The 24,670-nt window shown below is 45.4% G+C and overlaps 1 long non-coding RNA gene across 1 annotated transcript; it reads right to left on the bottom strand.

Moving 5' to 3' along the window:
- Window positions 1-2,116: 2,116 nt before the first annotated feature.
- LOC142013293 (uncharacterized) lies at window positions 2,117-24,670 on the bottom strand. Its single transcript, XR_012645597.1, has 3 exons — window positions 24,534-24,670; window positions 4,824-4,993; window positions 2,117-2,293 (listed from the first exon to the last, which is right to left on the bottom strand). It is a non-coding gene; the product is annotated as an uncharacterized LOC142013293 (long non-coding RNA).

The raw sequence follows: 24,670 nt of genomic DNA, 5'->3' as shown, positions 1-24,670 counted from the left end.
TCAGTTAGCAGCTGTGTCTGCTGAGCTCCCAGCTGTTGGAGCAGCTGCTGTTGCTGCTGTAGCTGGGCAGTCTGCTGCTTTTGCTGACTGTCCGCTAAGTATTTCAGCAGCTTGTCAATCTCCATCGTTGGATCGGGGATAACAACAACAACAAACAAAAAAAAAACAGGGTATAGTTACTCCCACTGTCTGGGGCTTCTTCTGCTCTGTGGGCCCATGGGCCCACTCCCTCACCCCTTACGTCAGGGGTGGGGACTGAGTGCCTGCATCCTCCACCACGTGTAGGAGTCCTGGGATGCCCAGTCCTTGGCCCAGGGCGGGCGGCAACCAAAAGGGTTATAACACCGGCCCAGCCCCCAGTTCAGGGTGGGGCAGTCGTTCACAATTTATAGTGCAAGCCCAGCCCTCCGTTCAGGGCGGGGCAGCAGTTCACAAGGGGTTTGGAGCCCAAGCCCAGCCCTCAGTTTGGGGCGGGGCAGCAGCACAAGGGTTTGAGCACAGGCCCAGCCCTCAGTTTGGGGTGGGGCAGCAGCACAAGGGTTTGGAACACAGGACCAGCAAGGGCCTGCCCCGTCCAGGAGAGGGTAGGGGGTCGCAGGCCCTCCCACTCCACTGCGACCCGGCCCGGGGCCCTGGGGGTCGTTCACACATGACCACGGTGGTGGGGATCCAGGCCGCAACACACTGCCATGGGTTCGGGAGCGTTGTTCCCTGGGCCACTTCCTACCTCTACCTCCACCTGGGGAAGGTCCCAGTCCATCTGGTCAGTGGTCCCACGGGGTCAGCTCCCTCCAGATCGTCCACCTTTGGGGGCTGTGGCCAGTCGGTCATGTCCACATCATTGGGGTAGTCTGGCGGCGGTAGCACGGTGGGCCCGAGGCGATCCTGGGCCTGGGGGCTGCAGGGGTCTGCTGGAGCTCCAGGGCAGGCCACTCCTGGGGCCTCGTGGTCGCTCACCCTCGCCGGTCTGGCAGCATCCGGGGTTTCCTCCAAGGTGGGGGGGTCTCCACTGGCGTGAGGGTCCTGGCAGGTCTGGGAAGTCTGGGTAGTCCCCCTGGGGCATCTGGATCCGTGGTTGCTCTGGGCCGCTGGGGGCTTGCTCCTCCAGCCCGGCCAGACGGTGGCAAACCCTCTGCCCCTGGCACCGGGGAGCTCGCGGAGGTGCTCCCTCCCTGCCCGGAGGTCCAGGCTTTAATGGGTCCCGAGCCCTGCCCTTGGCCCTTCTGTCTCTAGGCCCCATCCTCTGAGGGGCGGGCCACTAGTGTTCTGGCTCCGGGCCCACCCACCAGGGCCTCTGCTCAGCCTCCTCTGCCTCTGAGTCAGCAGGAAGCCATACCGGCTCACCACAGTCCCCCTAGTCATAATCACACTTCAGCAGTAGCTGTGTTAGCCTGTTTCAGCACAAACAACAAGGAATCCAGTGGTACCTTAAGACTAACAATTGTATTATGGCATAAGGTTGTCCTTTACCCTCCTATTGTAGAATCCTCTTTGGAGGAAATTCTAAACAACAAACATCTACTGGCTTGAAGTGACATTTTCAAAAGAACCTACATGAGTTAGGATCCAAAACAACCATTTTTAATTTTTCCCATTCACAAAAGCCTGAAACCCAAAGACGGTTTGGTGCCTATGCACTTTTGAAAATCCCCCTAGATATTCTTCTTCATTGCTAGGTAGCTATATTCCTTTAAAAATCTGGCATTTTGAAAATGATCTTTTGTGTTTATAAAAATATTACCCTGTGGCTGAAAGTAATTATTATATTTACTTGTATATCATGTTCTTAGCGAGCCTGATTTTGTTCACAGTAAGGCCCGATGACACTCAAACAGTGTGTGTATACAATACAACCACTTTAAGCCCATTCTATATGACCAGTGAAGTGTGAATAGGTCTTAGTATAAATGAGAATCATCTTGCAGTATAAAGTGCTGTAATTCAGGGAATGATACAACATATTTTGCCTTCACAGATGCTGAATCTCTGGCTTGCATGCAAAACTTTCAAATCAACCTTTATTATGAAGTCACCACCAATAAACCTCAGAAAACAAGATGAGTACCAGTTTATTCTTTATCTCCAACATTAAAACCAGAAGCCACTAGGATAAAAAATGAGTCAAATGAGCAGGAAACTTTTCTCGTTCTTCTTTCTGATTCATTCAACATCTGCTGCTGCCCTTCAGAGTCTTTCTGATTTGCTTTCAATTAAAATGAAAACCCTGACATCGTCTGATCTCTTTATTGTGCTTTCTGTGAGCCCTGAGTACCTCTGATGCCAGAGCAACAACCTATCAACCAAAAAAAATAAATAAATAAACACAAACAAAGGTATCCATTCCTACTAGTGTAAGCAGTTAGACCGCAATTAAATAACTGTGCTTATTAATATCCTTGGAATTCTAAACAATAGAGATAAAAATATGGGAAAGCCTTCTAGGGCTAAGATCAAGTGTAGTTTCTGTTCTTATCAGCGTAATACCTTCTACACCATGTCACTTGGTAAACTAAAGTGATGGGCCAGTCCTACAGTTGGTGTCCACTGGTATAATTCCAGCCTCAGTACAGGTATCGGTCACCAACTCCATTTATATCTTAGGGCAGATATACACTAAGGGAGAAAGTAACCTAAGATATGCAACTCTCGCTACAATCATAGTGTAACTGGAGTTGACACACCTTAAGTTGACTTTCGCCACCATCCTCAGAGTGGGATGTCAATGGGAGAAAGTTTCCTGTTGACCTCTCCTACTCCTTCTGACTGCAAGGAGTATCATGGTTGACAGAGAGGCCCTCAATATGCAATTTAGCATATTCCTGCAAGACATGCTAAATCGAACCTCAGACAATCACTCTGCACTGTGTCAGTGCTGTGGTTAGTATATATGGACCCTTACTTAAAAGACATTTCAGAGGATTACATAGCAGGATTTAGATGATTGAATTTCACTCTCTGAGCCCATGAAGGCTCCCCACTCCTTCCTTTACAAGGAAACTCAGCCACAATTAATAGAAGAAAAATGTTTTCACATGGAATGTCGGAAGAATGAGCCTTTCATGGGTGTAAATCATCCAAGCTCCAGTGTAAACCATTCAGCTTCCACTAGCTGAAGATCTAGCCCAACGTCTTCCACAAGTATCTCCAGAAGCCTGGAGAGGGCATGTTATAGGGTGACCAGACCTCCCCAGGCCACATACGGGACAGAAGGATGAGCTAGTATCCCAGCTGACACAGGACAGATGGTCACCCTACCAGTGAGGTGGTGGCTGCCCTGTGGGGGCTGCCACATTGCTGGGGAGAGGTGCTCCCTGGCTTTGGGAAGCAGCAGCAGCTCCTGGCTTCCCCAAGCTGTGGGGAGACAGGAGTCAGGTGGCAGCCACGCTGCTTGGGCTCCACCACCCGCAAGCAGCGGGGGGTCAGGAGCCAGGCAGTAGCTGTGCTGGTCCAGCTCCGATTTCCCCGAGCCATGGGGAGCTGAATCTGTGCCAGCAGTGTGGGCGCACTCCCAGGTCTCCGCAGCTCGGGAGCCGTGAGCCAGGCAGGAGCCGCGCCACTTGGGCACCAGCTCCCCTGAGCAGCTGGATCCAGGCAGCAGCCATGCTGGTCCAGCTCCAGCTTCCCCATACCACAGGGAGCAGAATCCAGGCCAGCTGTTCCAGTGATCTTCCCACCTCCCCTCAGGTGTGGGGAGCTGGGAACCTGGCAGAAGCTGTGCTGGTTGGATTATGGTTCCCCATGGGGTGGGGAACTAGGAGGCAGCAAATACGGGACAACAAGCCACTTTTTAGAAATAAATCGGGACGCTTTCCTGGTGCCCAAAATATGGGGGTGTCCCTGCCAATACGGGATGGATGGTCACCGCAGCAAAACACCAGATGAGTGGTATAATAAGTAGATGGTTGGGTATCACAGACAGCAGGAATCCTGAAAGAAGCTAGCCAGGAATTTTTCAATTACTTTTTTTTTTCCATTGAAAAATGCCAGTTTGTCAAAAATGAAACTTCTCATGGGAACAAGTTAGCTCTGACAAATTTCTTGACTCGAAAATTTTTGAATAAATAATGTTGAAGTTGTCAAAACATCTCACATCCACATTTTGTAAAATCATTTTCTGGTATGAATTGACTGTTTAAAAATTTAAGGTAATTGTAGTAACATCTAATCTAAAACTCTAAAAGAAATAGAACATTTTGAAATGAGAGTTTCAATTTTGTTGAATCAACATTTTTGGATTTTCAGTTCACAGATGTTCACTGTTATATTTTTGTCCCCAGGGTAGGTGGGGGCTGTTGAGGGGGACAGAAATTTTGAAAATGTTTACAGTAGAGAAAATCATTTCCTATCCAGCTCTATATGGGACCCACATGGAACCCAAGGCTAAGTAAAAGTCTTGTGGGTATAATTGTGACTCACCAGCTATTCCTACAACATGTAGAGACTGGAATTCTTAGATTTTAATGCCAGAAAGGTGGTACCACTGTGACTATTGAGCCTGAAGTTAGTATAACACAGGCCACAGCAGTTCCCTGGATTCGTTTGTGCTTCAGATCCAATAGGATTGAACATTTCAATGTGTTTCAAAAATTCTGTTCTGACCCTGACGAAGCACAAGAAGATCTTGATACACTGGGGAAGAAAAGACCAAACAAACGGAGGTGACATCTACCTTCATTTTTCATGAGCGTAACAAAAGCTGTCTTTTCAGATACAGGCAACAAGATGGTGAATAAGAGGTGGAACTCAATATATTTTTTCCTACCATACCACTAAAGAACAAATAAAATTGAGGGTAACAACTTTCTGTACACCCTTAAACTTACCTTAAATGTTACGGGAATGTGTTATTTTTGGGACAGCTCTTCAGTTGATATAAATTAACACAGCTTCACTGATGTCAACTAGTCAGTATATACTGCCTAAGAGTCCACTCCTGTACTCCTTGTTCTGGAACATTTGTGTTTCTCATATACGATCACCGTGTGTCGAGGAACTAAAAATAGAGATAAAATCATGAGGTTCATAGACATTATAAGGACCACTGTGAGCCTTTAACATGCACCGCCGCACAACCCAGAAGAATTTGATCTGAGGGAGAATAATCTGGTCAATCTGATTGTATTTTAGTTGGTAAATATGGTGAAAATACCAAGAAGAAAATTCCTGAATGGTCTCCAAGAAGAAGAAGAAGAAGAAGAAGAAGAAGAATGGAGAACATGAGACAGACAATGATGTAGAGATGCATGACTATACAGCACAGCTATGTAATGTTTCTGATTTTCCATATTTAATCACATATCAAATCATTTCAAGTAGTAGAAAAGTTCAGTCTAAATGCAACAGCCAAACCTATTAGAAAGTTACACACTGTTTGTTTAAAAGGTCTCCCCACAGGCAGGGCAGAAGCCCATGGTCTGAGAGGGAAGAGGTGAGACCTGAGGAATGGGAGCAAGCCAGAAGGTTGTGCTGGAGTGGGACCGACTTGCCAAGTACCTGAGGAAAGGTCGTGTGATGGCATGTTTGGGAAATGGCCTGGGGAGAAGCTATCAGACTGGGAACAGAGGAAACCCCATCAGTTGTGCTGCTTTAGGGTCCCTGGGCTGGAACCCTAGGCTATGTCTAGAGTTTTGCTGACAAAACCCATTTTAGAGTCCACATTCCCAAGGCGTTCTGTTGACAGTAAATTGGCAGAACACTGCACTTTTGTTGACAGCGTTCTACTGCTCCCCATGAGGCAGGATGTCTCTGTCGACAGAGATCTGTCAACAGAAATCCAGTCTGGACATTTCGGGCGGCCTTCTGTCAACAGAAAAGGCCTCCACGGCACTGCACAGCTGTCCCAGGGGACACCCTGTCCACAGCAATCAGCTCTCTATGGTCCATGCCTCCAGACATTCTTAAAGATGCAGGGAGCCCCAGAAACCTCACAGCAGGAAGCTGAAAGTGTGCAAGCAGCAGAGCCATAGGCCACTTGTCCCCATGCCCTCACAGCCATTCCTTTCTGCAGATATCTGAACGATGGCAGAGACCCAGCCACCCTGCAAGCCATGGGCCCTCTAGGGACCAGCCGGAACAGTCGCAGGAGCCACTTTGGGGCATGAAATACTGGGGCCTCCTCCTGGACCAGGCCCAAGGTCCAGGACTTACTGGGCACTGGTCTGAGGAAGAGCCCCTTCTCAACCCCTCTGCAAGGTGGAGGAATGCCCCAGGCGTGGGCAAAGGTTAAAAAACTCTGCCAAGGGTACACCCAGGGTTGCAACACCAGGTCGAGATCTGGGCTAGGACCTACCACCTGCCCCTACTACAGGGCACTGCATGAGCTCCTGGGGGAGATGACACCACCCCACCAACCTCCCCCTGTTGACACAGCACAGGAGCCTCTCCCTGACTCCTGCAGCCAGAACCTGAGGAGGAGGAGGAGGACCAGCGCATCTTGGGACCCGACTCCCTTTGGAGGAGGAGGTGGACACAGTGTCTGTGGCCAGCAGCAGAACCCTGGTCATCTCCCTGGACTCAGGACCCTTGAGCCAGGCCACCTCCAGTGCATCTCTGGAGCTGATTGAGAGACCCTCTGGAAAGTACCCCATGCATCACACACCGCAGGGCATGAGAGGTGGGCACAGACAGGGCGTGTTGTGAGTTTTGCCCGTCCAGCTCAGGAAGGACCTTGTGTTGCAGTTCAGTCACATGGAATCATGTGCAAGGCAGCATGTGCCACCCAGACCCAGCAGGCAGCCCCCAGGCACAGGTGCCAACCTGCTGCCAGCCTCACAGGAGGCCTGAGGAGCTCCAGGACCCAGAGGAGGCAGAGCCTGCCAGCCCATGCAACGGCTGGAAGCAGGTAAACCAAAGAGGTGCCAGACCGATCCAGACACACTGAGGAGTGCGGCTCCCAGCATGTGGGCATGCCTGCAGGTGAAAGGCAGCACCTACTCCTGCAGACAGCGCTGCAAACCGCATGTGTGTGCATGCTCCAGGGAGGGCTCAGCTCACCCACCACCCATTCAGGAACCCCTTTGTGGCTGGACACACCCCCTTGGCTGCTAGCCCTTTGAGTGTGGGACTCCCTGTGCAGGTCACACCTGCCTGTGCTCCCAGGGCTTCCCTGTCCCATGGTGCAGGAGGGGTGTTGGTTGGTGTTCATGGTGCGGGGCAGGATCTCAGGGGCTGTGTTGCATGAATGACTCACTCTATCCCCTCCTTGTTTTCCTTACAGTTGGATCCATATCGATTGAGAGCCGAGCCAGACCCTCCTGCCCACCAGAGTGAGCTGGTGCCCCTCACCAAGTGAGCAGGCCCACAGATGGAGGGGATGTTGCTGGGAAGATAATGACTGCCAGAGGGCCCACACTGCTGCCCTCTGGAGGCTGACTGACCTCCTCAGGCAGCGGCTGCGGAATGACTAGGAATGGCGGTTTTGGGAACTAAGAGTGGCTATCACTGGTCTGGGACCAACAGATGTCCTGCCTTGACACCACCACCAGTGTCTGGTGGGACCTGTTGGCCCAGCCACCTGTGGCTGCCACCTCTGCTCCCACCCCCTTCCCTGCCCCCACTGGTCATCCCCCAACCCTTCCCCAATTTTTGCCAATGGATGAGCGTCATGACCATCCTGCCTGCTCCCCAGGCTCCCCTGCCAACCCAGATACCACTGCAGCCCCACCGTCCCTGTATCTCCCCATGCTCCTGCCCTCAACCCAGCCCTGATGGGAACCCTGAAGTGCTATTTCAAAATGCATTTTTGTGTGTAGTGGCATTATTTCAAAATAGCGAGTCCATAATAGCTTATTTCAGCATAAGCTGTTGTGTAGACATACCCTAATATGCACTTCTGTGCCTGATCCTAGACACAGCTTCCTTCTTTAAACATTTACCAACAAACTGCCGAACAACATTTTCACTTAATTTCCTCCCTGAAGCCTTTTTCTGCCTCTTGTCTAGATCACCTCAGAGCAAGGTGGAGGAAGTCAGTCCAAGACCTCAGGCACTTGGAATATATCCTCAGTCACTGGTGACAAATTATAAAAATAGAACAACCAGTCCAGAAATTAAAGGTAGTCTAGACAGTTTTCAATATTTTCTCATCTGGAATACAGCTAATGCACTTGGAATTAGTCTATTAAAGCTATTTTGCCAACTCTCCTGATCTCACTACATACTCTTTCCCCTGAAATCTCTATTGTTCCAGACAACATTTCAATATTGGGTCAGACTATGAATATTAAAGGATTTCCTAAACCCATGCTAATTTTAAACAAGTGCTGTGCATTGCAAATGACCCAAGCTCCTTAAGCCTCCTCTTCTGTGTGACTCATCTGCTTCAAGGGAATCAGGTCATGAAATTCTCTGCTTTGCCGATCAAGTGACATGCTTGCAGTATGAAGTCAGAGCCGTGGACTTTTTTTTTTTTTTAACTCTCCTTTCTAATATTTTGAAAAGGAAATCAAGAGCTTGAGCAACTCAGAGGACTGACAATGCCCTGGAGACTGGAGGGCTTTCTCCGTAGATCAGGTACAACTCACAGAGCAACTCTGCTTCCCTCTACTCGGCTCCTCTTCTGACTTAAAAAAAACAGAAGTCCCATGGCACCTGATAGACTAACAGATATTTTGGAGCATAAGCTTTTTTGTGGGCATCTGAGGAAGTGTGTCTTTGCCCGCAAAAGCTTATGCTCCAAAATATCTGTTAATCTATAAGGTGCCACAGGACTTCTTGTTGTTTTTGAAGATACAGACTAACATGGCTACCTCTCTGATACCCTCACTTAGTAAGACATCCCCTAGGGGTGACAGGTTCATGGAGACTGACTTACCCTCTTATGACTCCCTCAGCCTTGAGCTGAGACACACTGAGAATCCACCAGATGTGCCAAATGACAGAGCCGTCCCATTCATAGGATGAGGTCAGGCAGCTGCTCCCAGCCCTGCACTTTTGGGGGTCCTGCGGCAGCTGCCCCAGCTAGCCTGTGGACAGGATGGGGGAGTGTGACTTGGGGCAGGGAGCAGTGCTGGCAGCAGAAGCAGGGGGTTACGTTCCCTGGCCTCTTCCACACCTCCTAAGTGGTCTTAATGGCAACCTGCTCTGCTGTTCTGGGCCATACCGCTCCCTCCCAGCCCAATGATCCCTGCTTCTCTGCAGCAGTGGCAAGTAGCCTCTGATTCTCACTGCCCATGGAGAAGCAAGGTTTATGGGCTGGGAAGGTGCTGTGAAGAAGGGGAGAGGAGTGGGGGTGGGCAGTGAGGAGGGAAGGGGGAAGCTTTCTGCGGCTTTCTTCCACCTCTCCGTGCCCCAGGAACCTGTGCCTGAGGTACTGAGGGGGTTGCCCCAGAAGCCTCCTCCTCCCACTCCTCAGGACCGCCTCCTCCTCTCCCCTAGATGAAGTTTTGAGGGGTAGACACCTGCCAATTGTATTAGAAGGCTACAGCCATGGGCATCAGGCAAAGCCTCTTGATATTAGTGGAAATCCCTCCCTGAGCTTTGGATCAGACTCCATATAGCCCATGCCAGCTATGATAATAAATGTGCAGGGCAAAAAAAAATCACAATTTTAGAATTCAAAGAAGTTCAGAAGGTTCCCACCTGAGTGCTAGTTCCCCTTAAACAGAGAGAAGACTGAGCAACAAATTGGGTAAGAGCTTCTATTGAACCAGCGAGAGAGCTAAGCTCGTCAGACACACAGAACGGAGAATCTGGGGGATATGACTGGGGAAAGGGAAGTCTAGTTTTGGCTGCCTTTTTTCTCTGGTGTGCTTGTCAGCAGAATTGTGAGAAACCACACTGACTTGTAACATACGCACGGGCCTTTCCTCCTGGTCTCAAACCTCTTTGCATAGTTTCTAATTAACCCTCTCTTTGTTCGGCCAACTAAACAAACAAAGTACCTTGCTTACATTTCAATTAGCTGGCCTTTTGCATGACTGAGGATCCAGGCAGCACCTTGCCTGGAACTCTATTAGCATTTAAATGAAGACAGGTCAGGTGCACACAGCACAGCTCCCTTCGCTAATGCAAGACTAATGATCAAGGGAGGCAGGCAAACATAAAAATCAGGCAGGTCAATACAGAAAGCGTAACAAAATCAGATAGCTTGGTCACACCCATTTTAAAGAGAGGTAAGGTGATACTGAAGATCACATATGAAATTAAACCAGATTAAAGACTAACACATTTATTTATTAAATAATGAGCTTCTGTGGGTAAGACCCACTTCTTCAGATCCTTACCCATGAAATTCAGATTCTTACCCATGGAAGCTCACTGCCTAATAGATTTGTTAGTATTTAAGGTGCTACAGGACTGCTTGTTTTTTGTGAAGGTACTGACTCACACAGCTATTACCTCTCTGAGACTATTACACTGGTAACTCTGCTCTCCTCTTTCCTGCCTTCCTAAGAACAAGCCCTGTTCTCGTTTGCAACAGTGTAAATATAGAATCATAGAATTCTAGGGCTGGAAGGGACCTGAGGAAGTCATCTAGTCCAGCCACCCCGCCCAAAGTAGGATCAGCCCCAACTAAATCATCCCAGCCAGGACTATGTCAAGACGGGACTTAAAAACCTCCAGGGATGGCGATTCCATCACCTCTCTCAGTAACGCTCCTGATGAAATAGTTATTCCTAATATCCAAATTACACCTCTCCCTCTGTAACTTCAGACCACTGCTCCTTGTTCAACTATCTGTCACCTCTGAGAACAGTCTCTCTCCATTTTCTTTAGAGCCCCCTTTCAGGAAGTTGAAAGCTGCTATCAAATTGCCCCTCACTCTTTTCGTCTGGAAACTAAGCCAGCCCAAACCTCTCAAGATGTGACCACAATTGGCCAAACTTTGAAATGGCCACGCAAATGGCCATTTCAAAGATTACTAATGAGGTGATGAATTGAATATATAGCACCTCATTAGCATTATGATGTTTCTGTCCGCGGTGGTTCAAAAGTGCCGCTTTCAAACGCTCGTGACTCGGCGTGGATACACGGGGGTTCTTTTCGAAAGGACCCTGCACTTGTTGAAATCCAGTTATTCCTCTCAGTGGAGGGGAATAAGGGGACTTTGAAAGGTGCGAGGTCCTTTCGAAAAGGACCCCCGAGTAGCCGCACCGAGCCATGAGCATTTGGAAGCGGCGCTTTCAAAGCGCCGTGGCCGGAAGTGTCCTAATGCTAATGAGGCACTGAACTGAATATTCAGCACCTCATTAGTAATCATCAAAATGGCCATTTTGAAGTTTTGGCCAAGTGTGGCCACAGCCTCTGCCTCTCCTCATAGGTCATGTGCTGTAGACCACAAATAATTTCCACTGCCCTCTGCTGAACCCACTCCAATGCATCCACACCATTTCTAGACTGGGGGGGGACGGGGCAGAACTGGGTGCAATGCTCCAGCTGTGGCCTCACCAGTGCCGAGTAAAGGGGAATAATAATTTTTCTAGATCTGCTGGAAATGCTTCTCCTAATTGACCCCAATATGCCGTTAGCCTTCTCATATCCAGCTTCTCATCCACTGTAACCCCCAGGTCCTTGTCTGCTGCACTGCTCTTCAGCCAGTTGCTCCCCAGCCTGTAACAATGCTTTGCAGTCTTCTGTCCCAAGTGCAGGACTCTGCACTTCTCCTTGTTGAACCGCATCGCATTTCTTTTGGCCCAATCCTGCAATTTGTCTAGGTCACTCTGGACCCTATCCGTACCCTCCAACATATCTACCCGACCCCCTAGCTTAGTGTCATCTGCAAATTTGCCAAGGATGCAATATGAAGCCGTCCTGTACATGGTAAACTGCAGGACAGCTACTAATAAATAGTGCAGGCTTCCATATCACATATAGACCTGCTACAGAATCTCTTCAGAGAGATATACCAGGAATGCATTTTCCATCACATCTTTTAATACACTGCAAGTCTAAATAAGGTCTGTTGCACACAGTGCCACCTAGTGGTGACATGATATAATACGAATTAGTACTCCATTACAGAAGTGGCAACAGATTCATGTTGATGTAAAAGCAGAGTTTGGCCCATACGATTTCCTTCACTGACTGAAGCCTCTTATACATCAAATGTAGTAAATGGCTTCCCTAATTGGACAATAATTGATAATTTGGAATCAGGGAAGGTGTAAAAACAACCATATTCTGTATTATAAATGGTAAAAACTGGGGTCTGGTCCCTTGGCAGGTACACTTTGTACAGGTTTGTGTAAAATTGTACAAAATCGGGGGTTCCCATTCCCTCACACCAGTGTTATATATTTATCTCTAGCCACTTTGCCCAGGTGTATGGGCTGCAAGTCTGCCAGGGTGGGTTTTGTATTGACTTCAGCAGAGATGGAATGAGTCCTACTGGACTACACAAGGTACAAGGCCCTCAAGAATCCAGTTATGAGACTGCTTATGCTGACCATTAAAATAACTATTTAATTTTGGAAAGGCCATTGTGCACCAGGTACCATGCCAACCGCTTTACCTCTGGCACTTCATCGGTCCATTTTCAAAGTACCTGAGCAGTTTGCCATCATTAAGGCATTTAGTCTCACATCAGTTCTGTGGGGTAGGATGGAACTCTTCTCCCCATTGTACAAAGAGCTAACTGACTGGCCTACAGTCATACTAGAGATGCACGGCACCTTGAATTTCTTGAGTTTATGTGCTAACCACCACACCAGTTTGCCTTCCTGTGAGGCAGCCTACCAGCTCCTGTTTTCCAGAGACTCCTCCTTATTTCATAGCATTTTGTCTCTACTGCAAAGCAGGTCTGATCCTGGGAGTTGGAGTCCTTTGCTCAACAGTTCACCTCTGTGGTCATCTCTGCAGTTGACTCTTGCTTACTGGTCCATTCTCATCCACTCATGCAAAGTCATCCATCACTTGTACCCAAATAACTCTCTCATAGTCCCCACCTGTCACCAGATGCCATTACATGAGAGGCCTGTTGGTGTTTTACCCTGACTTCAAAAGACTGCCAGTCAGCATTTGATGGAGACCTAATCCCTTTCTTGGAGGCATTCTCACCCTTTCCCTGTTTGTCACTCTTGTGCTTCTATTTTACACCTTTCCCTTGTTGCAGCCTTTAAGATCAATGTGAATGTTACAGATATTGTGATTCACCAGCCATGAGAACCGAACTGCAGCATCTCTCCAGCTTCCTCCAAAATCCCCTTTCCTCTTCACATCTTTTCCCAGGGATCTGATGTGTTCACTAGCTGCTGGCTTCTGAGGGTTTATTCTGCCTCAGCAGGGCCACCAAAAGGTGCTTAGACCTCCTCAGTATGTTTAAAAAGCAAATCTGCTATCACATCCCTGACGGAAGGGGACCTTAGGAATGACTCATGGAGGCCTGTTGTGCTGGCTGGTGTGGAGGAAGGACAGGTGAGGCATGGTATCAGCTCCACCATCTCCTCCCTGTCCTTATTTGTATTGGTGGGATTCACTAGGACTGCAGCCCTTCCCGTCCCCAAGCAGCAGTGCTATCCCAAGCATTGCTGATTGCTGTTGTGCCCTTCCACTTTATGCACGCTTAGATGCATTGCCACAGCCGGTGACAGAGAGCCCCCCAACTCCAGACAACAGGCCTTGCTCTATTGCTCTAGCATAGAGAGTGCTTCAAAACTACATCTCAGGTTGCACTTGAAGGTCTGGAGAGTGAGAGATGACCTTGGAGACATAAGAACATAAGAACATAAGAACATCAGAATGCCCATACTGGGTCAGACCAAAGGTCCATCCAGCCCAGCATCCCATCTGCCGACAGTGGCCAATGCCAGGTACCCCAGAGAAGGAGAACAGAAGACAATGATCAAGTGATTTATCTCCTGCCATCCATCTCCTGCCCTTGTTCTGATGGCTAGGGCACCATACTTTATCCCTGGCTAATAGCCATTTATGGACCTAACCTGCAAAAATTTATCAAGCTCTTTTTTAAACCCTAATAGAGTCCTGGCCTTCACAGCCTCCTCGGGCAAGGAGTTCCACAGGTTGACTGTGCGCTGTGTGAAGAAAAATTTCCTTTTATTAGTTTTGAACCTACTACCCATCAATTTCATTTGGTGTCCCCTAGTTCTTGTATTATGGGAAAAGGTAAATAATTTTTCTATATTCACTTTCTCCACACCATTCATGATTTTATATACTTCTATCATATCGCCCCTCAATCGCCTCTTTTCCAAACTAAAAAGTCCCAGTCTCTCTAGCCTCTCCCCATATGGGACACGTTCCAAGCCCCTAATCATCTTAGTCGCCCTTTTCTGAACCTTTTCTAATGCCAATATATCTTTTTTGAGGTGAGGAGACCATATTTGCACGCAGTACTCAAGATGTGGGCGTACCATAGTTTTATATAGGGGAAATATGATATCTTTTGTCTTATTATCGATCCCTTTTTTAATAATTCCTAACATCCTATTTGCCTTACTAACTGCCGCTGCACACTGTGTTGATGTCTTCAGAGAACTATCCACTATAACTCCAAGATCCCTTTCCTGATCTGTCGTAGCTAAATTTGACCCCATCATGTAGTACGTGTAATTTGGGTTATTTTTTCCAACATGCATTACCTTACACTTACCCACATTAAATTTCATTTGCCATTTTGCTGCCCAATCACTCAGTTTGCTGAGATCTTTTTGTAGTTCTTCACAATCCCTTTTGCTTTTGACTGTCCTGAACAACTTGGTGTCATCTGCAAACTTTGCCACCTCACTGCTTACCTCATTTTCTACATAAGAACATAAGAATGGCCATACTGGGTCAGACCAAAGGTCCATCAAGCCCAGCATCCCATCTGCCGACGGTGGCCAATGCCAGGTGCCCCAGAGAAGGAGAACAGAAGACAAGTGATTTATCTCCTGCCATCCATCTCCTGCCCTTGTTATGAAGGCTAGGGCACCATACTTTATCCCTGGCTAATAGCCATTTATGGACCTGACCTGCAAAAATTTATCAAGCTCTTTTTTAAACCCTAATAGAGTCCTGGCCTTCACAGCCTCCTCGGGCAAGGAGTTCCACAGGTTGACTGTGCGCTGTGTGAAGAAAAATTTCCTTTTATTAGTTTTGAACCTACTACCCATCAATTTCATTTGGTGTCCCCTAGTTCTTGTATTATGGGAAAAGGTAAATAATTTTTCTATATTCACTTTCCCCACACCATTCATGATTTTATATACCTCTATCATATCGCCCCTCAATCGCCTCTTTTCCAAACTGAAAAGTCCCAGTCTCTCTAGCCTCTCCCCATATGGGACCCTTTCCAAGCCCCTAATCATCTTAGTCGCCCTTTTCTGAACATTTTCTAATGCCAATATATCTTTTTTGAGGTGAGGAGACCACATCTGCACGCAGTACTCGAGATGTGGGCGTACCATAGTTTTATATAGGGGAAGTATGATATCTTTTGTCTTATTATCGATCCCTTTTTTAATAATTCCTAACATCCTATTTGCCTTACTAACTGCCGCTGCACACTGCGTGGATGTCTTCAGAGAACTATCCACTATAACTCCAAGATCCCTTTCCTGATCTGTCGTAGCTAAATTTGACCCCATCATGTAGTACGTGTAATTTGGGTTATTTTTTCCAACATGCATTACCTTACACTTACCCACATTAAATTTCATTTGCCATTTTGCTGCCCAATCACTCAGTTTGCTGAGATCCTTTTGTAGTTCTTCACAATCCCTTTTGCTTTTGACTGTCCTGAACAACTTGGTGTCATCTGCAAACTTTGCCACCTCACTGCTTACCTCATTTTCTAGATCATTGATGAACAAGTTGAACAGGATCGGTCCCAGGACTGAGCCCTGGGGAACACCACTAGTTACCCCCCTCCATTGTGAAAATGTACCATTTATTCCCACCCTTTGTTTTCTGTCTTTTAACCAATTCCCGATCCATGAAAGGACCTTTCCTCCTATCCCATGACCACCTAATTTACATAAAAGCCTTTGGTGTGGGACCGTGTCAAAGGCTTTCTGGAAATCTAGGTATATTATGTCCACTGGGTGCCCCTTGTCCGCATGTTTATTAACCCCTTCAAAGAATTCTAATAGATTAGACAGACACAACTTCCCTCTGCAGAAACCATGCTGACTTTTGCCCAACAATTCGTGCTCTTCTACGTGCCTTGCAATGTTATTCTTTACTAGTGTTTCTACTAATTTGCCTGGTACTGATGTTAAACTTATCGGTCTATAATTGCCAGGGTCTCCTCTAGAGCCTTTTTTAAATATTGGCGTTATATTGGCCGTCTTCCAGTCATTTGGTACCAAAGTGGATTTAAAGGATAGGTTACAAACCACTGTTAATAACTCCGCAATTTCACATTTGAGTTCTTTCAGAACCCTTGGGTGAATACCGTCTGGTCCTGGAGACTTGTTACTATTCAGCTTATCAATTAACTCCAAAACCTCCTCTAATGTCACTTCAATCTGAGTGAGTTCCTCAGATTTGTCACCTAAAAAGGCTGGCTCAGATTTAGGAACCTCTGTAACATCCTTAGCCGTGAAGACTGAAGCAAAGAAATCATTTAATCGCTCCGCAATGGCACTGTCTTCCTTGATCGCTCCTTTTATATCTTTATTGTCCAAGGGCCCCACTGCTTTTTTAGCGGGCTTCCTGCTTCTAATGTATTTAAAAAACATTTTACTATCATTTTTTGAATTTTTGGCTAGCTGTTCCTCAAAATCTTTTTTGGCTTTTCTTACTACATTATGACACTTAATTTGGGAGTGTTTATGTTCCTTTCTATTTTCCTCACTAGGATTTGACTTCCACTTTTTAAAAGCTGCCCTTTTCTCTCTCACTGCCTTTTTAACATGGCTGTTTAGCCATGGTGGTTCTTTGTTAGGTCTCTTACTGTGTTTTTTTATTTGGGGTATACATTTAAGTTGGGCCTCTAGTATGGTGTCTTTAAACAGTTTCCATGCAGCTTCCAGGGATTTTAGTTTAATTACTCTACCTTTTAGTTTCTGTTTAACTAGCTTCCTCATTTTAGTGTAATTCCCCTTTTTGAAATTAAATGCCAGAGTGTTTGACCGCTGCAGTGTTCTTCCCAACACAGGAATATTAAAAGTTATTATATTGTGGTCACTATTTCCAAGCGGTCCAGTAACAGTTACCTCTTGGACCAGATCCTGCGTTCCAGTCAAGACTAGATCGAGAATTGACTCTCCCCTTGTGGGTTCCTGTACTAGCTGCTCCAAGAAGCAGTCATTTAAGGCATCAAGAAATTTAATCTCTGAATCCCGTCCTGAGGTGACATGCACCCAATCAATATGGGGATAATTGAAATCTCCTATTATTACTGTGTTTTTTATTTTGATAGCCTCTCTAATCTCCCTTAACATTTCAGCATCACTATCACTGTCCTGGTTAGGTGGTCGGTAATATATTCCTAATGCCATATTCATATTAGAGGAATGAATTGTTATCCATAATGATTCTATGGAAAATTTTGATTCCTTTAGGATTTTTGCTTCATTTGATTCTATATTATCCTTCACATATAGTACCACTCCGCCACCCGCACGACCTGTTCTGTCTTTCCGATATAATTTATATCCCGGTATGATAGTGTCCCACTGATTGTCCTCATTCCACCATGTTTCTGAGATGCCTATTATGTCAACTTCCTCCTTTGATATGAGGTACTCCAGTTCACCCATCTTATTAGACAGACTCCTAGCATTAGTGTAAAAGCACGTTAAAAAACTACCACTATTTATATGTCTGCCTTTCACAGACGCGTTGGATTTTTTTATATGCGATTGTATCACATCTGATCTTGCCCATATATTATTTCCCACGTTCCCTATCTGACTAACTTCTAGGGAATCCCTATCTATGGAGCCTCGTGTAAGAGAAGTCTCTGTCCGATCCAGGTGCTCCCCCGCACCAATCGGCTTTCTCCCACCTCTTAGTTTAAAAACTGCTCTACGACCTTTTTAATGTTTAATGCCAGCAGTCTGGATCCACCTTGATTTAGGTGGAGCCCATCATTCCTGTATAGGCTCCCCCTACCCCAAAAGTGTCCCCAGTTCCTAATAAATCTAAACCCCTCTTCCCTACACCATCGTCCCATCCACGCATTGAGACTCTGAAGTTCTGCCTGTCTATCTGGCCCTGCGCGTGGAACTGGAAGCGTTTCAGAGAATGCCACCATAGATGTTCTGGATTTCAGTCTCTTTCCTAGTAACCTAAATTTGGCCTCCAGAACATCTCTTCTACCCTTCCCTATGTCATTGGTACCGACATGTACCACAACCACCGGCTCCTCCCCAGCACTGCCCATAAGTCTGTCTAGATGCCTCGAGAGATCCGCAACCTTCGCACCAGGCAGGCAAGTCACCATACGGTTCTCCCGGTCATCACAAATCCAACTATCTATATTTCTAATGATCGAATCCCCCACTACTAAAACCTGCTTCTTCCTAACAGCTGACCTCGACAAAACTTAAATAGTCCACCTATCTATAAGTTATTGTAGGTAGATATGATGCCACCCATTTTAGAGCTGCAGAAACTGAGACGCTGAAAGACTTGCCCAAGGTCACAGAGTGAGTCACTGCAGGTCTTGTACAAGAATGCAGAAGTCTCCATCCCAAATCCCATCTTCTATGCTACAGACATTTCCATTACCAATAATTCTGTGGCATATCCATTGCTCAAGATTTCTTTTCTGTAATTAAATAGTAGTCCATCTCTTTTTCAGTACAGACTACACAATTACCTTATGAGGTGGTCACCGTGTCCTTTATCAGTTGAGCAAATCATTTACAACAAATAATAGATTTGTTGTTGGCAGTCTGTACAGCACCTAGCACAATAGAATCTTGGGCCATGATGAGAGCTCTTGGGCATTACATAATTTACAAATAATAAAATAACTAATGGAAATTTTCTTTCTGCTTTTGAAGTATGTGAGCAGAGCATGAATTCCTTTCACTTAAACAATACCTTGATTTTTTTCAAGTGATTTTGTTGTTTTAACCCATTAGGCCGATGAAATAAAGTTTTGTGCAGAAACATTCATTATCAATTTCTTGGTAATGTCTGACATAAATCACAGGGATTAAGTTCCCTGATTGGAGGAACACACAAGAAAGTCCACCCTCATGATTTATGTAAGCAAAATTAAAATTCAGTTTCTGCTAAAACTTGTATGTTGCCTTGGAATTCAGTTTCTGTGGTAGTGAAACTCAATTGCTATAACATACGGGAGAAGGCAATTGATTCAGCATATGCCCCACGTTGCAAATTTAAGAAGTCTTTCATCTAGGGAACCATCCATCTACTGCTGCCCTAACCCAACAAGAAGTCCCTTCCATAAATGCTGCTGCCCAAATTAGCACTAAGTACAAAAAACACACAGTCCGCCTTCCACAATACGTATGGAATTTAGCCTACCTCCCACTCCCACTCATGAGTACCTCACAGAGGTTATTTATTTGTAACATCCTTGGTGGTCTCTGAATGAACATGTAAACAGAATCCATAGAAAGTGCAACTATTGTTATCTGAACTTGAAGAAGTTTGCCTGTCATATTTCTTTTCTATATTTTACCTAGATTTGGCTTGTCTGGAGAATGTCCCACAGTTGCTTTACCTTCTGTTAAGTACCTTGAGATGGTAGTAATGGTGAAACCAGGAGCACTGATAGTAGAGCTGGATGAAAAACAAAAATGGTTTTTGTGGGAATTTTCCTCCATAGTATTTTTGTCTAAAATTCCCTCCTGTTCCCCTCCCCACACACATTTTGGATTCTGCCCATTCTTCACTGATCACCCCCATCTCTCTTCAACCCCATCAACCCTATCTCAAAACAAGGATTTCTTCAGACAGCTAAGTGAAGCTTCCAAATCACAGGCCTTGGTTCTCATGGGAGACTTTAATCATCTGAGCATTTGTTGGGAGACCAATACAGCAGCACACAGACAATCCAGGAAGTTTTTGGAGAATGGTGGGGAAAACTTCTGGGTACGAGTGCTGAAGGAACCGACCAGGAGCCGTGCGCAACTTGACCTGCTGCTCACAAACAGGGAAGAACTAGTAAAAGAAACAGAAATGGGTGGAAACCCGGGATGCAGTGACCATGAGATAGTAGATTTCAGGATAGGGATAATAGGAAGAAGGGTGAGCAGTAACATACAGATCCTTGATTTCAAAAGAGCAGAGTTTGACTCCATGAGAGAACTAATGAGCAGAATCCCTTGGGAAATGAAGATGAAGGGGAAAAGAGTTCAAGAGAACTGGCAGTATTTTAAAGAATTCTTACTGAAGTCACAGGAACAAACCACCCCACTGCATAGTAAGAAATGCAAACATAGTAGGCAACCAGCTTGACTTAATAGGGAAATCCTTAGTCAGCTTAAACTCAAAAAAGATGCCTACAAGAAATGGAAACATGGACAGTTGACTAAGGATGAGTATAAACACATGGCTTGAGAATGCCGAGGAGTAATCAGGAAAGTGAAAGCACAATTGGAACTGCAGCTGGCAAGGGATGTGAAGGGTAACAAGAAGGGTTTCTACAGGCATGTTAACAGTAAACAGATTATCAGAAAAGGTGTGGGGCTGTAACTGGATGAGAGGGGTAACCTAGTGACAGATGATGTAGGAAAAGCTGAAGCAGTCAATGAATTTTTTTGCCTCAGTCTTCACAGACAAAGTCAAGTTCCACATGACGGTCATAGATAATGAGGCATGGGAAGGTAGAGGGCAGCCATCTGTGGGGAAGGAACATGTTCTGAGCTATCTAGAAAAAACTAGATGTACCCAGATCCATGGGTCTGTATTTAATGCACCCAAAGGTACTGAGGGAATTCGCAGATGTCATTGCCAGACCTTTGGCCATTATCTTTGAAGACTCTTGGAGACTGGGAGAGATCCCGGATGACTGAAAAAAGGCAAATGTAGTGCCCATCCTTAACAAAGGAAAGAAGGACAATCCAGGGGACCATAGACTGGTCAGCCGTACCTCAATCCCTGGGAAAATAATGGAGGGGATCCTCAAGGAGTCCATTTTGGAGCACTTGAAAGAGGGGAAAGTGATCAAAAGTAGCCAACATGGATTCACCAGGGGCAAGTCCTGCATGACCAATCTGATTAGCTTTTATGATGAGGTAACAGGCTCTGTGGACATGGGGAAGTCCGTGGATGTGATATACCTTAACTTCAGCAAAGCTTTTCATACAGTCTCCCACAACATTCTTGCCCATAAGTTAAGGAAATATGGATTGGATCCTTGGACTATAAGATGGATAGAAAGCTGGCTTAATAGTCAGGCCCAGTGGGTAGTGGTCAAAGGCTCAATATCTGGATGGTGATTGGTTTCAAGAGGAGTGCTGTAAGGCTCAATTCTGGGGCCGGTGCTGTTCAACATCTTTATTCATGACCTGAATGAGGAACTGGACTGCACCCTCAGCAAGTTTGTGGACAACACGAAGCTAGGGGGAGAGGTAGATACATTGGAGGGTAGAGAGAGACTCCAGAGTGATCTGGATAAATTGGAGGATTGGGCCAAAAGAAATCTGATGGAGGTCAACAAGGAGAAGTGTAGAGTCCTGCATTTGGGGCAGAAGAATCCCAAGCATTGTTATAGGCTGGGACCAACTGGCTAAGCAGCAGTACAGCAGAAACGGACCTAGGGGTTATGGTGGTTGAAAGGCTAGATATGAGTAAAAAGTGTACCTTTGTAGCCAAGAAGACTAACGGTGTACTAGGGTTCAGTAGGAGGAGCATTTCAAGCAGATCTAGACAACTGATTGTTCCCCTCTATTCAGCACTGGTGAGATCACATCTGGAATACTGTGTCCAGTTTTGGGCCCCCCACTATAAAAAGGATGTTGATGTGCTGGAGCAAGTTCAGCGGAGGGCAACAAAAATGATTAAGGGGCTGGCGCAGAAGACCTATGAGGATAGGCTGAGGGATTTGGGCTTGTTTAGTTTTCAGAAGAAAAGACTTAGGGGTGATTTAATAGCAGCCTTCAACTTAGTGAAGGGGAGTTCTAAAGAGGTGGGTGAGAAACTGTTCTCAGTGGTGTCAAATGGCAGAACAAGGAGTAATGGTTTGAAGTTGAAGAGGGAGAGGTGTAGGTTAGATATTAGGAAAAACTACTTCACCAGAAGGGTGGTGAAGCATTGGAACATGTTGCCTAGAGAGGTGGTGGATTCTCAATCCCACAAGGTTTTTAAGTCCCAGCTTGACAAAGTTCTGGCTGGGATCCTTAGTGGGAGTTGATCTTGCTTGAAGCAGGGGGCTGGACTAGATGACCTCCTGAGGTCCCTTTCAGCCCTATGAGTCTATGATTCTATGATTCTTACCTCCCCATTTCCCACTTTCTCCTGTTTGCCAAGGGAAAATAATAATAATAATAATAATGGACTGCTATTTAGTTAAGATCTAGACAAGCTCATCTTTCTTTTCAGGAGCATGAGACAAATAATCTGTAACACCTTCTTGTGACCATCAACTTGAGAACCCATGGCCCAAGTGATTAAAATTAGTGGTAACTGTGCTTTCAAAGGCTTCCAAAGGCCAAAGGGACAAGGTGATAAGAGATGAGTAATGCTTTGGAGTCGCACAGAGCTCTTCTTCAGGTCAAATACCTCCATCAGCTTTGAAAGCCTAACCTGTGCCACATCTAGCTTTGAGGATTGTTTGCATAAGACAGTTGTATCAGTTATACTGGTATGAAAATAGTATAGTTAAACCAAAATCTGGACGCTCCATGGGCTTTGTTGACAAAACCATCGTTTTGTCGACAAACCCTGTAGTCTAGACATAGCATTGGTAGCTAAGCTTCATCCGGGTAAAACAACATGATGGGACAGAAGGCAAGACTCCATTAGTTTGCATGTCAGCACATGTACAAGACAGAGAGGAATTACCTTTAATGATGTTTCCTTCCTTGTTAGTATGTAAAAATGGCAAAACCCTCATCAAGGTCATCCTTGGAAAAATATTTATTTCCCTTTTAGAATGGTGTTTGCCTTGGCAATGAGGATTCAGTTCAGTTGCCACCCACTCCTTCCTGCATTATCATTTTATTTTGTTCTGCCTCCTTCCTAGACTTATGCTTTGCCTATCGAACCCCCCACCAACACACACTCCCTTTGAAAACTCTAACTTTAGAGTCAACTAAAATGTCAACATTTGCAATTCCAGAGCTTCATTTAAGCAATAAAAATAATAATTAAAAGGGTAAAACCTTAGAGAAATTTCTTCATTTTCTATGTTTTGCCAGAGATGATACACATTCAAAAAAGCCAGTAAAAGAATTAATTAGAAACAGCTAAAGCTCAACAAGCTACGCAAGTTAATGAAGCAGAGAGAGAAATGTCATCTTTGAGACCCAGAGCTACTTCGGCTTGGATAATATATACTTGCTTACTTTCCTAACCAAACCCCTTTTAATCTTTCCTCTAAAAAAGTCAATGCTAATGACACTGATTTACCAATAAATGACTGGCAGATAATACTTGTGGAGTTGCTCTTGTTTAATGGTAACTTAGTTGTGGGGGTGGATGGCCAGGGTTTCATTTTGATACACATTTTATTTTAGGATTTTAATTTAGCTTTTTTTTTTGTGGTGATAGATCTGAGGCTGCTTCTAGATGAGAAAATGAATAAAGTCACCAGAGAGAAAGTTTATTTAGCAGTATCTGTTATTCACTGAGAGGTTGCCACATATTCAGACTTGTGACACCACACAGAGATCCTTAAGGAAGCAGTTCCACTTTTATGGGGATAGCCTCGACTTTCAATATCTTGATAATTTGCTATTTGTTTTGTGATAGGATCTAGGAGAATCGGTCATGAACTAATGCTAGGTATTATACCAAGAGCACAAAGAAGGTCCCTGCCCTGAACAGCTTACAGTCTTGGCCTGCCAGAAACTTCTTTTGAGACAATTGAACTGTACCAGTTTTTCATTTAGTCAATCAAACTATTTTGTTTTTTGTCAAGTCCTATTTCTATACAGAGTAGTTTGTTCTGAAGTCACTAATGTGGTTCTTTTTGCTCCATTTGAACATTAATGATGCTTTTTTTTTATTTTTCATGATAAAAAAAAACCTAGGAGACACAAGCGTACCACCATCCAACCATTAGAAGCAGAAAAAAGACAAATTCATACTGGCAATAAGGGACACGTGCCTGTTAAAAGTATGTTTAGAAGAATCCATTGGAATAACTTACCAAGTGTCATGGTGGATTCTTTGTTTCTAGTCATTTTTAAATCAAGACTGGGCATTTTATGGCCTGTTTTACAAGTAACCTGGTCAGGTGATCATAGTGTCCTAGTCTGGCCTTGGAATTGATCGACTTGTTTCACTGATGGTCAGGCGGGGATTTATTTTTATTTCTTCCCACAAACTCTTTGTCCAGGCAAGCGTAAATATGATCCTACTGTGTTAGTTTTGACAAATACTGTACCATTTTTGGAAATAACATGCATGAACTTAATACACCAAGGAACACGATAAATACTAAAATTGCAGTAAGTGAGGGTTGCAGACTCCTGTGACTTCCAAGGAAGCTTGCAATAAATATTTACCTTGACTTTTCTGCCATGGAATTGCTTTGTGAATCTTAGCATGAAGAAGATAGCATTTTCCCAGCCATTGCCAGTATCATTTCTCTCAGGGTCAGCTCTGCCTTTTTTCCTCCTGTCCTTTAACACTGTAATGTATA

Source organism: Carettochelys insculpta, chromosome 5 (genome assembly GCF_033958435.1).
Source record: "Carettochelys insculpta isolate YL-2023 chromosome 5, ASM3395843v1, whole genome shotgun sequence".
In the NCBI taxonomy this organism is placed as follows: domain Eukaryota; kingdom Metazoa; phylum Chordata; order Testudines; family Carettochelyidae; genus Carettochelys; species Carettochelys insculpta.
Note: the sequence above shows the minus strand (reverse complement) of the source record. Positions and strands in the feature narration are given on the sequence as shown.